The following is a 15,654-nucleotide window of genomic DNA, read 5'->3' as shown; positions in this document are numbered from 1 at the left end:
CCCTGAGGCACTGTAACTCAGCGACACACCTTCTCCTCTCCTGCTCCCTCAGGCAATCATTTACCTCTGGCCTAAATCAGAAATAAAATAATATTCCACCCTTCCTCCCTCGACCCACCAAGCACTCACCATCTCAGCTGAGCTGGCCAGAGAGAATGGGCCGCAGGCTCTATTCATTTCCCACCCTCCAGTTTCTAATCCCCAGGGAGGAAGTAAGCAGATGTGTGGCCCTGCTTGCTTCATGCACCTGGACAAAGCCTGGGTAATCCATGTGGGGTTGTAACTGGGTTCTTACCCCCTCAGGCAGCAGCGTCCTGCACACATGTAAAACAGAGCATTGAGTTTTCTTTCTTCTGGCTCCCTAGAATGAAAGTTCAACCACTGTGTACCCTTTCTCCTACAGCCAGGAGGCTTTTTTATGTCTGAAGTTGGGTATAACAACTCTTTTTAAAAAATATAACCATCTCACCCTGCTACCATTCAAAGAACACAGGACTTTCCCCTCATTCCTAAAATACTTTACTCTGAACCTAAGTCTGGGCTCCAAAATGGATATCTGGCTGCTAAGCAAAGTGCTGTCAATCCGACCCATGGGGCAGGGTCCCAGCTAGGAGGGGGTGGCATTCCTCAGAAAACAATGGAAATATTTTGAGGAAAAATAACTCCCATTTTAAAAGGAAGTTATTGGAAAAAGCAGGTGGAAAGTGGAATTAGAAGGGAATCTCTGTGTGCCTGTAACAATAGGGAAGGTGATGGCAGTGACTCAGAGCAGCTGGAGCAAACCTGCCCCTCTGCTTACCCCAAATTTATTGCACTCTCTCTGGATTTACTTCTTTACTTCTATGTTTCTCACCTGGGGTCTGGTATATGAGTTGGCGTGGTAAGGCACGTGTTTCATCCTGGCATTTGATCTTGGAAAAACCCTCACAGAGAAGCACTAATTCCTGCAAGTCCTCTGGCACTCTGCTTTGTATCTCCTGGGAAACTTGTACAGACTGTGCTAGCAAAATACCTCTGCTGCATGCACTTCCAGCGGGAAGCACTCCAAGCATGTCTGTGTGAGGAAGCACCACCACAGCCTGTCTAAGAGCATAATTAGTTTTGTTGTGCTATCAAGTTGTACTTGATAGTAGCACCACAGTTGGTTGCTGTGGATAACTAAAGATGAGAGTGAATCACCAAGAGACAAATGGAATTGAACTCCCCCTATCTATGAAAACAGGCTGAGACAATTGGGATTGCTCAGCCCAGGGAAGAGAAGGCTCCAGGAGCACCTTATTGTGACCTTTCAGTACTTAAATGGTGCTCATAGGAAAGATGGGGACAAACTTCTTATAGTTCCTTATAGCAACAGGACAAGGGCTAATAGTTTGAAAATAAAGAAGTATAGTCAGACTAGATACAGGGAAGAAACTTTTTTACTGTGAGAGTGGTGAAGCACTGGAACAGATTTCCCAGAGAGGTGGTGGTAGATGCCCAGGGTCAGGTTGGACAGGGATCTGAGCAACCTGATCTAGTTGAAGATGTCCCTGCTCATTTCAGGGGTTGAACGAAATGACTTTTGAATGTCCCTTACAACCCAAACTATTCTATCATGGAATCCCACCATGGGCCACTAGACCAGGTTGCCCAGATTCTATGAGTCTATGATTCATCAAAAAACAAGCTGCGAATTTTAACCAGTGAAAGCCACTGCACAGTGAGACCGCAGTACTCCTGGTGGGGTGAATAGAGGCACATTTTTGTCCTCTCACTCCTCCAGCAGAGACATGGAGAGTCCACATGAGCAGCAAAGGAATATCAGCATGTACAGCAGCGCCACAGCCACCCAAGGAAATGGCAATAGCTGAGGAGGTGGATGAAAGCCCCAACTTCTCTTCCTGGGCCACAGGTAAAGGTGGTGAGAGCGTACCATGGAGGTGTGGTTTCAGAAGAGAAATCTAACAAAAAGCAAGTGTGATGTTTTAAAAATAAAGTCTTACATGTTTAGTAGGTTTGACTGGGGTGCTTTGAAGGGCAGGTCAATCAAGGGCTCATATGTAATCTCACACCAGATTTTCAATATGTGTGGATGGAAAAACCCCTTTAAGGCCAAAATTCATTGGCCTCACTGCAACTACCCTGAGTAACACTGGCCAGTGAGGTGGTTATAAGAATTTTTATAAACATATATAAAGCTGCCAATCCTACTCTTACTGTGATCACTGGAATACCCATTAACTTGGTCAGCTTTGCACTGGAAATGGATTTAACCAACATTCAAAGTTAGCCTGATCACTGAGGTGATTTTATTTTAATCTTAAAAATAACACCAGCTGAGCTGTGCCCAGAAAATGCACCTGATTAATTCACACTTTTAAACAAACAAATGAAAATGTCAAAAAGAATGTAACTGACTGATTAAACAAAGATGGAAACAGGCTATGCATGCAGAAATATAGTGACTTATGAACACCCACTGTAGCTGGAAAAAAATACACATGGGAAACATTTTAGTGTGTAAAAAAAAAAAAGGCAAAATAGGAAACTGTCAAGAACATGGGAGAGTGGCTAGTCAATTAAGTACTGTGTAAAGATTTCCAATTTTCTTGTAGTAAATTATTTATTTAGCCCTTGCATGCCATCAATATATTTTACAAGTTTAATACCCAAATTATAGCTACCCACCCATTTATGGCCTTGTAAATGAGTCCTGACTTATCAATGCAAATTCTTGTTCTAGGCAATGTCAAATTTAGATTGGATTTGGATGTATTGCTTTCACCCTTATCAAGAAGGTTTGCCAGTGTGGTATTTTATTGCTATATTTAAAATGGAAAGTGCTTTTAAATAGACTTGCCTAGATAGCACAACTGATCACAGCTCAGATATGTCATTTCCCAGCTTAAAACCCATCCTAATCCAGGCAGAGATCTTGGAGATACAGCAGAACCCATTTGTACTGAATGCATTTCGCTGCAATCTCAATCCTTGGCGATGAAGTGGAAGAGCTATTGTGACAACAATGACTTTAATCTAAAGTAAGAATAGCTGGAACTCTTAAGTAATAAAACCAAATGGTAATCTACATGTTTCTTGATACTTCACAAGAAAAGCAAGCAATGAAGAATTCAAATGAACAAGTGTAATAACTTCCTAAAGAACATTGCATTACATTTGGTTATGCTTGTGTCTCTTACCCATGTTTCACTCTTTAGCAAAGGTAAGCGGCCACACAGCAAAGGTGAAGAATTATCATTGGAGGAGAATAATATCTAAGTGACCAACTAATCAAAAAGGTTATGCAAAATTTTATCAAAGCAACACAAATATCTGGAAAACAGAAAAGAAATCAAGCAGAAACATTATTTTCATTTGACTAACTAAAAGCAGGATGTGGCTCGGTACAGGAGTCATTTGGAAGGTTAATAAAAACAACATTTGTATTCATGAGATCAAAGCTAGCTGAGATTTGCATCTCTGCAACAAAGGGCGTATCTAGTAAGAGGACAAAACAGAGAGGGAGCAAGAATAGGATAGGGAGGAATGGGATGTGAGAGCTGAAAACGATGGCCACCTTTTTGTTGGCTGCAGCCTGCAACCAACATTTCTGGGCCACAATTCTTTGGAGCATAAACTGTCACTGGTAGAAGATCCTGAGGCAGACAGCAGGCTGGACTGAAGGCTGCCAGGGAGGCAGGAGAATGTGAGAGGAAAGCCCAGAGGAAAAAAGGGAGTTCTGGACTGAGAGTTATGCTCAGGGGAGATGGAGACCTGGAAACTGCCAATTGCATGTAGGGCTGTCCACCGGGATTTTGCACTCTGATGTCCCAGTGCTCATTCTAAATGCAGTCTTGGGGCTCAGCAAAGACATACAGCTGCAGCAGGGCTTGCTACATCCCTCTGTAGGGCAGTGATAGGGAAAGAGTCTGACTACAGCACAAAGCTTTGGTGATGGATCCATCTGCTGATAGACAACCAGAGGAAACAAGAATTGCAACAGGACAGCACACATTTGGCTCACCAGGACAAGCATAAGGGATTGGTGCAGGACGTTAAGTGGGTGAGAAGACAGCCCAGCTGGCAGAGCAAACAGCAGATCTAGGGACACGAGTCAGACCCAGCTCTCTAGCTGTGCAGGCTCAAGTTACCCACTAGCAACATACTCCTGCATCAGAGTAAACAAGCGTGCAAGGAAGAAGGGAGCTTCCAGGCAGGCATTTTGCAGGCATTGGCATTAGATGCATTTCATGCACCATGAGCAGTCCAAAAGCTTGGCATTTCAGCTGTCAAGACTCCTGTAGTCATCCCTGGAATGAGACAAGCTCCTCCAGAATAGATCTCATCATATCTCTTCTCAGACTTTTTTAACAATGGGATGAAAACCTCACATTTTATCAATGACTGGCTTATACTAGGAACCTCATTTTTTTTCTAGATGGGGAACAATATAGGATTTGGATCCCACCCTTAGTACACATAGCTGATGTGTCAGAGAGGTCAGGATCACTGAAATGTGCAGACTGATACAAGCCACTCTCCTGGACCCGTGGCTGATATCTCTGTCACATATCTCTCACCTTGCTTTCACCCAGATGTGCTTACTTCAAAAGCACTTTTGCTTGGGAAAACTACAGTGCTTATATAGCTTCATTAAGTGCAATACCTCTTCATGAAATCACAGCTGCTGCTTTTGCTATTTCCATGTTCACTTGCTATCTTTCTCAGCCCAGTACAACTGTTGACTGTTGGAAGGTACAGCTAACATTAACCAGCATAGATGAACCCTGTATATTGCAGTGATTTCTGGTTAGAGCTATTTGCTGCCTCTCATGTTGCTGTGTTGTTTTGAGGGGTTCACAATAGAGACGAAAACAGGTTAAATCTATTTTTTTCTGTCCCTATGTGAAGATTTACAAACATTACACTTTTAAGATAAAGACTAAAATTTTTAATTTAATTTTTGCTACTGAATTCAGTGGGAGCACAGCGGTTCCAGCATTCAGTCCTTTTAATAACCTCATCCTAAATCAAGTTTATATACAGGCCACTTAAAATACCCTTCCAGCTAATTTGTTATGGGCACTGTATTATGTCACACTGATCTCTCCTGGGAATTTTCAAATTCATCACAGATAACTATTTTCCAGACTTGTTCTTGCTCCCACTGAATTCAGGCATAAAAATCCCATTGTGTTCAGGCCAAAATTATTGGGTCACTGAGTCCTACTATTATTTCAAGTTCAGGTTTATTCTACAGTTTCTATCCCATGTGACTTTATTCTGTTTTGGAACTGCTAAACAGCACAGTCCACTGGAAGGAGGCACAGTAGTTGTGACAGCAGTATACAAAGTCTTGGCAGTGTCTACTTCCCCTTTGTTACATAAATGCAGTGCATTGTTCATAGGCTTCTAGTTAGTCCTCTGTATTTCATATTCAGCTCTCTTTTTTTTAATTGCTTAACATGACTGTATAACTGTGGTCACGTGTTAAGACTAAAATCGTGCTATTGATGAACTGTACGAGTGGGAAGGGATGGGGGAAAATCTCCTATTGAACTATAAATAGTCCTTACAAAGTGAAAACAACCTAACCTTGTTAATCACAAATTAGGAAGGAGTGTGCCAAAAATAGCAGAACGATGGAGTGTCAAATCAAACGCCTCTGTGCAGGTAGTTTGTACAATACCAGGTGACTATAGCTGGTGTGGGAATATCCTTGCTCAGGAAAACAGCCTAACTCCGTGCCAAGTAGGCATCAATGGCTGGCTTTCTCAGGAACTCTGTTTAAAAGGCATCTAGGCAACAGAAATGAGTGATATGCTCTGTTCCTCCTGCATTACTTGGTCCCACTGGCAGTACAGTATACTTGTTGTAACCTAAAACCAGACAGTTGTTTGTACAGTAGTGTAAAAATCTAACAATGGCTGTGCCAAATAACTCTCCCACATAACTCCTGAGATCACTGTGAATATAAGTTTGCATTAACAAATCCCCCTGCAGGGTTTGCTAAAATGCTTCCTCCCAACAAGCTGAAGGTCTCCTGGATTTTCAGGCTTCATGACAAAGACTTCTGGCTCGCACAGTTTGATCGGTTTCTAGTCTTGACTATGTTCAAATATTTTATAATAAGAAACTGCATTTTTTCCACTCCTGGACTCCCATCAGAGTGTTTATTATATTAGATACATTACATAAGCTGGTACTTTAGGTGCTTTATGAGTTTTCCATAAACCCTTATTTGCTAATGGCTAGCCTGACTTTGTGAGTCTACTGCAATTTCTGACCTTTCCTAGTAATGGGAACCTGGTTTGAATAATGTTTATAGTACCTTTAAAAAGAGGCATCATAGAAAAGTAAAAAAATCATAATCGTGATAAAAATATTTGCTTTATATGATACTTTAGCCAGTTTTCTTTCACCAGCAGAGTAGTGTCTTTCCAAAAACTTTCAGCATGTACCTTTATTTTTCTCAGCTGTGGATTTCAGATTGAAAAGCAAACCCCTTGGATTAAAAGCAGAAATAGACTAAATCTGGCAGCCTCTGATGAAAGGTAAGGCTCTTTGCCTTTGCTAAAATTTCCATGCCCAATGACCAGACTCAGTAACTCCATCCAACTTACTGACATTCTGCTTTTTCATGGTTTAAGAATCTCAACCATGCAAAATCTCTCGCTATCTTTATAAGTTAGTAGCCCTGATTTTCAAAGATACCGACACTGATGGGCCCAGAGAAATAGCTGAGATTTTAGTTTGAAGGTAATGTTCTCCAGCTGGATAGCAAGTTCTGGACTGGAGATCTCACTCTGAGGCATTATCAGCCCCACTAGAAACTGCATCAGCCTTGCTCAGGTGAGTAAGAAGAGACAGTAGGATTAAACCCTGCTATATGATGTGACACCATCCCTGGATTTGACTTCTTGATGGGAAGGAATTTAAAGTAATTCTTGTGGTAGCCAACTGGAAAAACTTTTATTGATATACATGCAGAGTCACATAATCATGGAATGGTTTGGGTTGGATGGTACCTTACAGATCATCTAGTTCTAACCCCCCTGGGACACCTTCCACTGGACAGAGTTTCTCAAACCCTCATCCAACCTGGCCTGAGCAGTCTTCTCCAGGCTGAAAACCCCAGGTCTTTCAGTCTGTCTTCACAGGAGAGATGACCCAACCATCTGACCATCTTTGTGACCCTCCTCTGGACCCAATCCAGCAGTGTACCCACACATCTCTTTTATGCTGGGGGGCCCAGAGCTGGACACAGCACTGCAGTGCTGGGGTCTCACGAGAGCAGAGAGGGACAATCACCTTCCTTGATCTGTTGACCTGCTCTTGATGCAGCCCAAGATACAGCTGGCTCTCTGGACTGCAAGTGCACATTGCTGGATCATGTTGACATTCATGTCAATCAACTGCCCCAAGTCCTTTTCCACAGGGCTGCTCTTGATCCATTCCCTGCCCAGCCTGTATTTTTGCTTGGGATTGCCCCAGGCCAGGTGCAGGACCTTGCACTTGGCCTTGTTGAGCTTCATGAGGTTCACAAAGACCCAGCTCTCCTGCCTGTCAGGGTCCCTCTGGATGGTATCCCTTCTCTCCAATGCCACAACCACACCAAACATCTTGGTGCTGTTGGCATGGATGCTGAGGGTGCGTGAAATCCCACAGTCCATGTCAGCAACAAAGACGTTAAACAGCACCAGTCCCAGTGCCAACCCCTGAGGAACACCCCTTGTTCCAGGCCTTTACCTGCTGGAACAAGAATTTACCAAAACATTTGGGAAAAGCTTTCCCACTTCTCAAACAAGTGTGAATATTTACCAGGTAGGCCTGTTCCCTAATATACTTGCAGTCACTTTACAAAAATGCAGTGCAGGGAGATCTGGTCTTAATTATCTTAAAATACAGCCACAGGAAATAGCATAAGGCTGTCATAGGCTTTGCAACCTAGAATTCCTACTTTTAATCAGCAATAGTAATTTTAAATTCAGCTTTTTAAAAGTCTTAGTAAAATTTACCTTAGGGAACAATAAAATGGCAATTAGGTATGACAAAGGTACAGAGAAGAAACAATTAGTTACTACCTCAATAAAAGTAGAAAAGATGGGACTGTGAACCTACCAGCCAAATTCCAGGAAACAGGATAAGCTTCTTGACCTTAATGCAAAAGGCCCAAATATTTGGAGATGATATTTTTGGTATCCCTCTAAAGAAACCAGGGCTTTTTTTTTTTTTTTTTTTTTTTTGCATTTCCCAACTTTGTACTGATTCTACACTATATTAATTCAATGGCATTGATCAGTCACTCCGATAAATCATCCTATTTTTGCTTGCATTACAAGCCTCCTAGTACATCTCCACATTCTGCAGAAAGTGCTGCAATGTACCCCAGGTAGTCACTAGGTGGTAACATATGCAGACTTCAGCACACCTGCAAATCCTGCACATCCTCATCTAATGTTTGTCAACATTAGAGAAATTTAATCGATCTCCTGATGGAAAGGGGTCAGGTTTGTAGTGTCTCATAATGTTTGATAGAGACAAAACCTTGAGAGCTCATTAGCTGACTGAAGCCAGCTAGGAGGAGAGCTGGCTTTCATGCTGCTCTGGAGAGTCCTGCAGCCACGTTCATCTCCATGCCTGCCTGCGAAGCCTGATCCGTAGGAATCCCTGTGAAACCTGATATGAGCGTTCACAAAGGTATGTGTTTTCTATTAAATGCTATCAGTCTTTCCCATGGGGATGAAGAAGTTGCGGTTTGCAAGTTTCTGCCTTGGCGCTTTTGATATATTTGCTGGATGTTTCCTGCTAATACAGGGCAAGGTTGCCCCACGCACCCACGGCAGGGAATAAGGAATGGAAAGTCTCCCTGGGTGGGCCCTGCACATCGACCGTCTGTGCCTGACGGGCAGAGCAGGCTGCCAGGGAGCCTGTGGAGCCCCAGCCCTCTGCTCCCCCAGCCCAGCATCCCAGCAGGAGGTAATTTACTGGTGATCTGGGCCAGGAGCAGTCTGCTTTGCTGTCTGATTAATGGGAGAACCACAGACCAAAGCATCATTCCCTGGCTCCCAGAGCTGGGCAGCGCAGAGCAGCTCTCGCCTGTGTTTTAGGAGGAGCTCGATGTCTGGCAAGCACCAAACCCATCTGGGTGAATCAGTGCAACACTTCCAAGGCACAAAATCTGTTTGCCCCATTTGCAGGGAGCCTAAACGGTGTGGCAAACTGAAGGCCAGATTTCTTGCTCCTTTCTGAAAACATGAAACAATCTCCCTGCAAAATAATAGTGAAGAAGGGAGGGGAAGAGGGAGATGAGGTTAGCTAAGAAGCTACATGCAAGATGGTCCAGATACAGACATCAGGAAGGAGAGAGGCTGATTCTCAAACTTTCATCTGCACAGAGCTGGAAAGTTTTCTACCTCTAAGCAAGTAGCACTATTTTAAACCTAGGTCTCCCATTTCTGAGTTAATAAGTCTGCCCAGAGGAAAGGGAGGTGCCTGCAACAGGAGCATGTGGGCTTTATTTGGACTGTCCCAGCTACTGAGTCTGCCCTGCAGCTTACTAAGTGATTGGCACATTAATTAAAGAAAATCCCCAGACATTTTTAAAAACAAACATGTTTTGTCCTTTCTCCCCCTCCTTTGAAATATTTGTTACCTTTCCAATAGGCTTAGCCAGAAAGAGGAGCAAAGTGAATGAGCTGTAGAAATACTAATTCTGAAGGCTTGTTTCCTTACCTTGATCGTGTACATGTGTGTTGCCTAATATAGCAATTTAAGAATGACATTTTCTGAACCATCTGATGCAATACGTGACACCTGGAATGCTGAAAAGGAACTTGAGAGTCTATAGGGGTTTAATCTGTATTTTATCATCTGCTTGCTGTATCTATAAGAACACAGCAAATGCTCATTCGCTTATTGTCTTGGACTATTTCTCTGCAATGCAAATGGAATAATAGAAGATTGAATCAAGAATAGCAAATAGCTCCACGTGGCCACTGTATGGAACTATGACTTCATGCTGCCTGAAGACTTTGTGGAGTCTCCTTTACTGGACATATTAAAAACCTACCTGGACATGATCCTGCACAACCTGCTCTAGGTGAACCTGCTTTATCCAGGGGGTTAGAGTAGATAATATTCAGAACTTCCTCCCAGCTCCAGCCATTCTCTGTGATTCATGTTGACTGAGACAAAGGACTTTCACCAGGCTTTTTCATTCATGTTTGTTTCCTCTGGCATCCATTTGTGTGATAGTAATCAGATTGTTATTGTAATCCTCTATTGTAAATATGGTGATTCAGTAAAAAATACAGTGATTTAAGAAAGTAAATATTGATAGCTAGTTCATGATGGTTGGTACACTTTAGAGAGATAGAAAAGAAAATGCAATACCTGAAACAATCACATTGAAAAACTCAAACCTGGTCTAAGTAAGTTAGAAACTGTCTGACCTCCCACACTTAAAAAAAAAAACAAAAAAAAAAAAAAAAACAAACAAAAAAAAAAAAAAAAAAAACAACACCAAACCACAACTCCACAACCCAAACAAACAAAAAAGCAAGCAAAAAACCAACAAACAAAAAAAAAAAAAACCAAAAAAAAACCCCACAACTCTCATTAGTGTAAACTGTTAAGCAGGGAGGAGAATCTTCGAAATAACTTTTAAAAGAGGGCTAAACCGGACAGAAAATTATCTAGTTCTTCTCCTGACAGTTTAAAACAAGTTTCAGAGACAATGTTTCCACAAGTTCCCTACATGGCCAACAGCAATCCCTGGCTATCTGTGCTCTTAGCCATCCTATATTGTTTTTTTCTTGATGTCTAGTTTAAACCTTCTTTGCTGCAATTTAAATTCAATACTGACTGTTTTGTCACCAGTGGACACAGAAAAGCTTCTTTCTTTCTGGCTTAAGCGCCTTTTACATATTTGAAAACTGCTGACCTTGCTTTATGGAGAAAAAAACTCAAAAAAAAAATATAATGCATCCATTGACACTGCAAGGTCAAATTTAGTCCTTAGCAGTGAAGTTCTGACATCCTTTTTCAGGATCTGAAAGACTCATGACATGGCAAGAAGCTGTTGCCAGTGAAGGAGATGAAGGTGCTGTGGACTTGGCTCCTGCTGTACCAGAAACACGCCCCGCAAAGCAGGAAGGAAGGAAGGAAGGAGGAAGGAGACAGGGAGCTCTGAAGATACCCTGCCAATTCTCCTAGAACAGGAGTTCCCATCTCCAGTGGTGCTGAGGACAGGCAGCAGTGACTGGGAGAAGCCTCCTGCTAGCACCTCCAGGGATCAGGCCAGCCTTCAGTTCTGCTGGTCAGGGACAGCCCACAGGGCAGGAGGAGGCTAAGGGGTGGGATGCATCTGAAGCACTCCTTGGGTTTTCAAAAGCCAAATGATTAATTCATTCAGGATTATTTAGATAAATTTCTGTGGCTCTAATCTAAACATTTTATAGTTCTTAATGCTCTTGATTTGCAAGAGTAAGCTGCCACTCTTGAGACAGAGCCACATGTGATTACTAAAAATATTCCATTTAAAATATAAACAAACTTATGGCATCATTTTTATTTTGTAGTGTTTAGATTTTATCTGTGGCCTCATAAGGAAGAAGATTCTTTTTACAAGCTTTAAACTAGAGCCAAAAAAAATGTTGGTCTGGTGCATTCTTGTTAACATTAAAATTAATTATCATAGACATACATTTTTAAAAAAAGTTCTTAAAAAGTAATATAATAGAGAGCAAAGATAATTACACAGTATTGTTGCACCAGTTTTGTTTTTGCCGTTCATGTTCTTTCTAGGTGATATAAAGAGTCATTCTGATTGTGAGTGTTCATATGTGCTTAAGTCCATGTGAAAAGCTCCCTCACTAGGAAGGAACACCCAGCCTAGAGTGATAACTTAAGGCTAGACACTTATGTGGCTACTAGAGAGGAAAGCAGATTAGTTTCTTTTGCCTCATGATTCTCCTCCCCCTCTTTTTTTTCCTTTCTTTTTTAGTTCCTTGGCTCTTTGATTTACACTCTTGCTGGTCTACTGTTTTGAGAACCTGATGTTGTGGAATCTTTAAGTCATCTGTGACCTAGGTCACTACAGACAGGAGCAATTTAGTAAAAGTATTAATTGAAGCTCTCTGGTAAGCCCTACCTCTGCAGATGAAGTTTCACATCAAACATACACAGCCTGCAGCTCCACTTCTGAACTGACTAAGATTTTCAATATCTCATAAACAGGCTCCTCAATCACCAGAATCTAATAAGACTATAATCATCATTGACACTATAATGATTAAAATGAATAAAACCCATTAAGAAAAGTCATGTTGAGTTATTAAAAGTTTCGCTCTGTGTGATATGTAATCTTTTATCCATTTTTTATGATGAAATCTGTAACCATCTATCCACAAAAGACCATTAATTTACTGCTCTGTGGATGTTACCATGCTCTTTAGTTTAACAGCTTATCATTGATTTCTTGAGGGAGATATTATATTTGGAGAAATACACATGGAACTAAAGCCAGCATGTTGCTGTAAATTTGCCACTGACAGGATGATCAAAGTATTTTGGTCCAGTCAAAGCAGAGTGCTGGTGAACAAGTTCAGCAGAGCCCATGGTCATATCCCTGCTGTTGTAAGCAGACCCCGAGGCAAGGCAGCAGATACATGTTTTCAAGAATCACAAACTCTTGTAAGAAAAGGTCATGAGCACTGCAGGGGGAAGCACAATAAAATTTCCATTAACTAGAGCCTAGTTAACCGGCTTATTGGCATCTATTAGAAACAAATTGCAAACAAAACTGATCCTATTATAAACTTCCCCTTGTTCCCTCAGTAAAATAAAGTCACTGAATGACCCACAAAAGACGAGGAACGCAGTTTGTCAGATGACTTGTTTTATTTTCAAGGGAAGTATTATGTTTCACACACTGAAGGGTCTACAATGGTGACTGGCAGAAAATTACATAGTTATGGGAAATTCGTGAATCAGTGCATCAAAAGTAACCTGGAGAGGGGAGGCAGTGCACTTCTGCTCACATTCTTTTAATAGGGAATTTTTTTCCTCCTAGGCAAACAGCAATAAAAAAATGTGAATGGAAGGATGTGTACACAAACTTTCTGTCTAAGTGGTGGGAGAGCACTCTTCCTGAAGTGTACATTTTCTCATAATAAACCCAGCTCCGATATCTTTATTGCTCATCTCCTTTTTAATCTTATTAACAATAAAGACTAAAAATGTTTTGAAGAAGTCAAATAAAGGGTGTTCTCCTTTTTTTTCTGAACATTCTTTCCATTTACCTGGGTTTACTAATAAAGTGTCTTTTCCAACATTTTTAACACTGGGTAAAATCTTCAGATTTGACCTCACTCAAAAGCAATAAGGACATTACAATTATTACTTGCTGAGAATCTGACCCAATCTCTGTATTTTCCATCTTGCTGGCTTTTTTTTTCAGGCACCTCTTAGCACTTCAGATATAGCTATGAATCAAATTAAGTTCCTCTTGGTTTATCTGAACAGTACCACAGAAATGTAAGTCCCTTTGCAAAGGGAATAATACAAAAAATACTTGCTTTTCAAAATAAATATAAGCATGACAATTGTAAAAGTCAAATATCACCTTCCTCTTAGCAAAACAAAGTAGGGGATGGAGGATGCAGGAGCATGGAACATACAATAATGACTGTGGGTGTTATTTTGACACAGAATACAGCTATAGGGAAAATGCTCTGATTTTTGGCACTCCATTCAGAGACAAAGGTGTGCCAAGGAATTTACAGAGAGGAGTTTGCTCTGGCCAGCCCTGCCCTTTTACATGTCTGCCAGTGCAGGATGCCATTTATCTGAAAATAATTCAGCAATGCTTTTGAAAGAATAATAGAAAGTCTTCAAGAAATTGTTGTTATAGTAGGAGTTAGGGAAACACTCCTAAAAGTTAAGTCTTTCTCTTCAGAGTAATAACTTCGAGGACAGTGACAAATACCTGTCATGATCATCTGGTTTTATACAACAGCTACATGCTCTACTGAAAAAAAAACCCCACAATGTGAAGGAGACCATCTGCTCTGACCTAGCCAATAGTTCTTCCTGTAGTCTGGATCCTGGATTTACTGAGTGATCCATGCTGAGTTCTACTGCAGCATTTTGTGGATCCCTGGGATGCTATTTTTCTTCCCTTGAAAGTGTAAGCAAGAGATTAAAATTCTATTGCACAAATGCCCCAGAGTCACAGAGCTTCTGGCCACGGGACATCTTCCACATTGTTCAGCCTGACACTTTGCAGAGCACAAGCCGGGCAGCTCAGTGCAGGTGTCTACAGATTGAGTCCTATGACTTGGGTGAATCTGAACTATTTCAGTTCGTCTGCCACACGTTGATTGACTGCCATTAGTAGAAAATGGCTAGTCTGAGGTATTTATGGTGAGCTCTACAATCATCTGTCCTTTGAAGAGCATTAATTTACTGCTCTGCACATGTGACCACACTTTAATTTAACAGTTCATCTTGCTTGGGGGCAGGGAATTTGTTAGTAACAGGTTATTCTGACAAGTGACCTATATTCCATGTAGAAAAAAATGGGGCTCCTGCCCAGTCTTCCCTCACTCCATCTCTGGCCAATGGTTTGATTCTGTATAAGTCAGAGCACCCCATACTGGGAAACACCTAAGAAAGGAGTCTCAGATTGCTGTGCCTTTCTGCCTACTATCCCCACCCCAGCATATGCCTAATCAGGAAGAAAGAAAACCAAATACAAGTTCAAATTCCAGTTGCATACCAAAGTGCTGGTGTTTCTTCATGATCCTTGCAACTAAATCACTAAAACCCTGAAGCATGGCTGGACTATAGTCATGTATTAATACAGAGGTATCATTAAAGCAAAGATTTCTCCCCTGTCCCTGGACTAAAATATAGGAGGGAATAAACAGGCAAATTTGTGGCGTAACAGAGGTTTGATTCCTTAACAAAAATTGCAAATCACAGTGAATGATGTCTGTTATCAAAAATCTTAAAGGGGAAAGTTATTAGGTAGATGAAAGCTTGTTAAGGAGAATTCACTACAGTAGTGAATGAGGTAAAAGAGAGGAAACTGTCTCCATCCTTGAAGGAATATTTACTTTAATACACCACAGACAAAAGATAAATTGATTGCTAAGATGTGCATAATTTTTAAGATATGAATGGATTTCATTTTATCTTGTTATTAAAAATATATATCTTTCAGCAAGGCAGTGAAGACCTTGTTGCATGAATGTTTCCCTGTTGTTAATCTGAACTGTAATTAATTATAATCTTTTGAGACAACTCTTACACTGATCAGAAAAGTGAGGGAATTGTGAAGGAGTGGCATGTTTACAGGAATGATGAAAAACAAGTCACTTTGAGAGTTTTAGCGAATCTGTTCAATGGTAAAGGGTGTTTATGGACTGATGAGTCAACTGTTCTACAATTACAGGTGGAGACAGCAATAAAATCTTGCTGAATTTGGCTACTGAAATTATGTGGTTTCATAAATAGTATAATATTGTTCTCAGCAGGTAAATGGTGTATTTTAAGGACGATCACCTTACCACACGTAGAACTATCCAATGGCTGAAGGTCAAAAGGCCACCTGCTAAATGATGATATAAATCCATAGAATTACTTGATAGGAAAGTAATTGCCAAAGCT

The sequence above is a fragment of the Melozone crissalis genome, unplaced genomic scaffold (genome assembly GCF_028551555.1).
Source record: "Melozone crissalis strain CALT ecotype California unplaced genomic scaffold, PUWL_Pcris_2 ptg000016l_1, whole genome shotgun sequence".
Classification (NCBI taxonomy): Eukaryota; Metazoa; Chordata; class Aves; order Passeriformes; family Passerellidae; genus Melozone; species Melozone crissalis.
Note: the sequence above shows the minus strand (reverse complement) of the source record.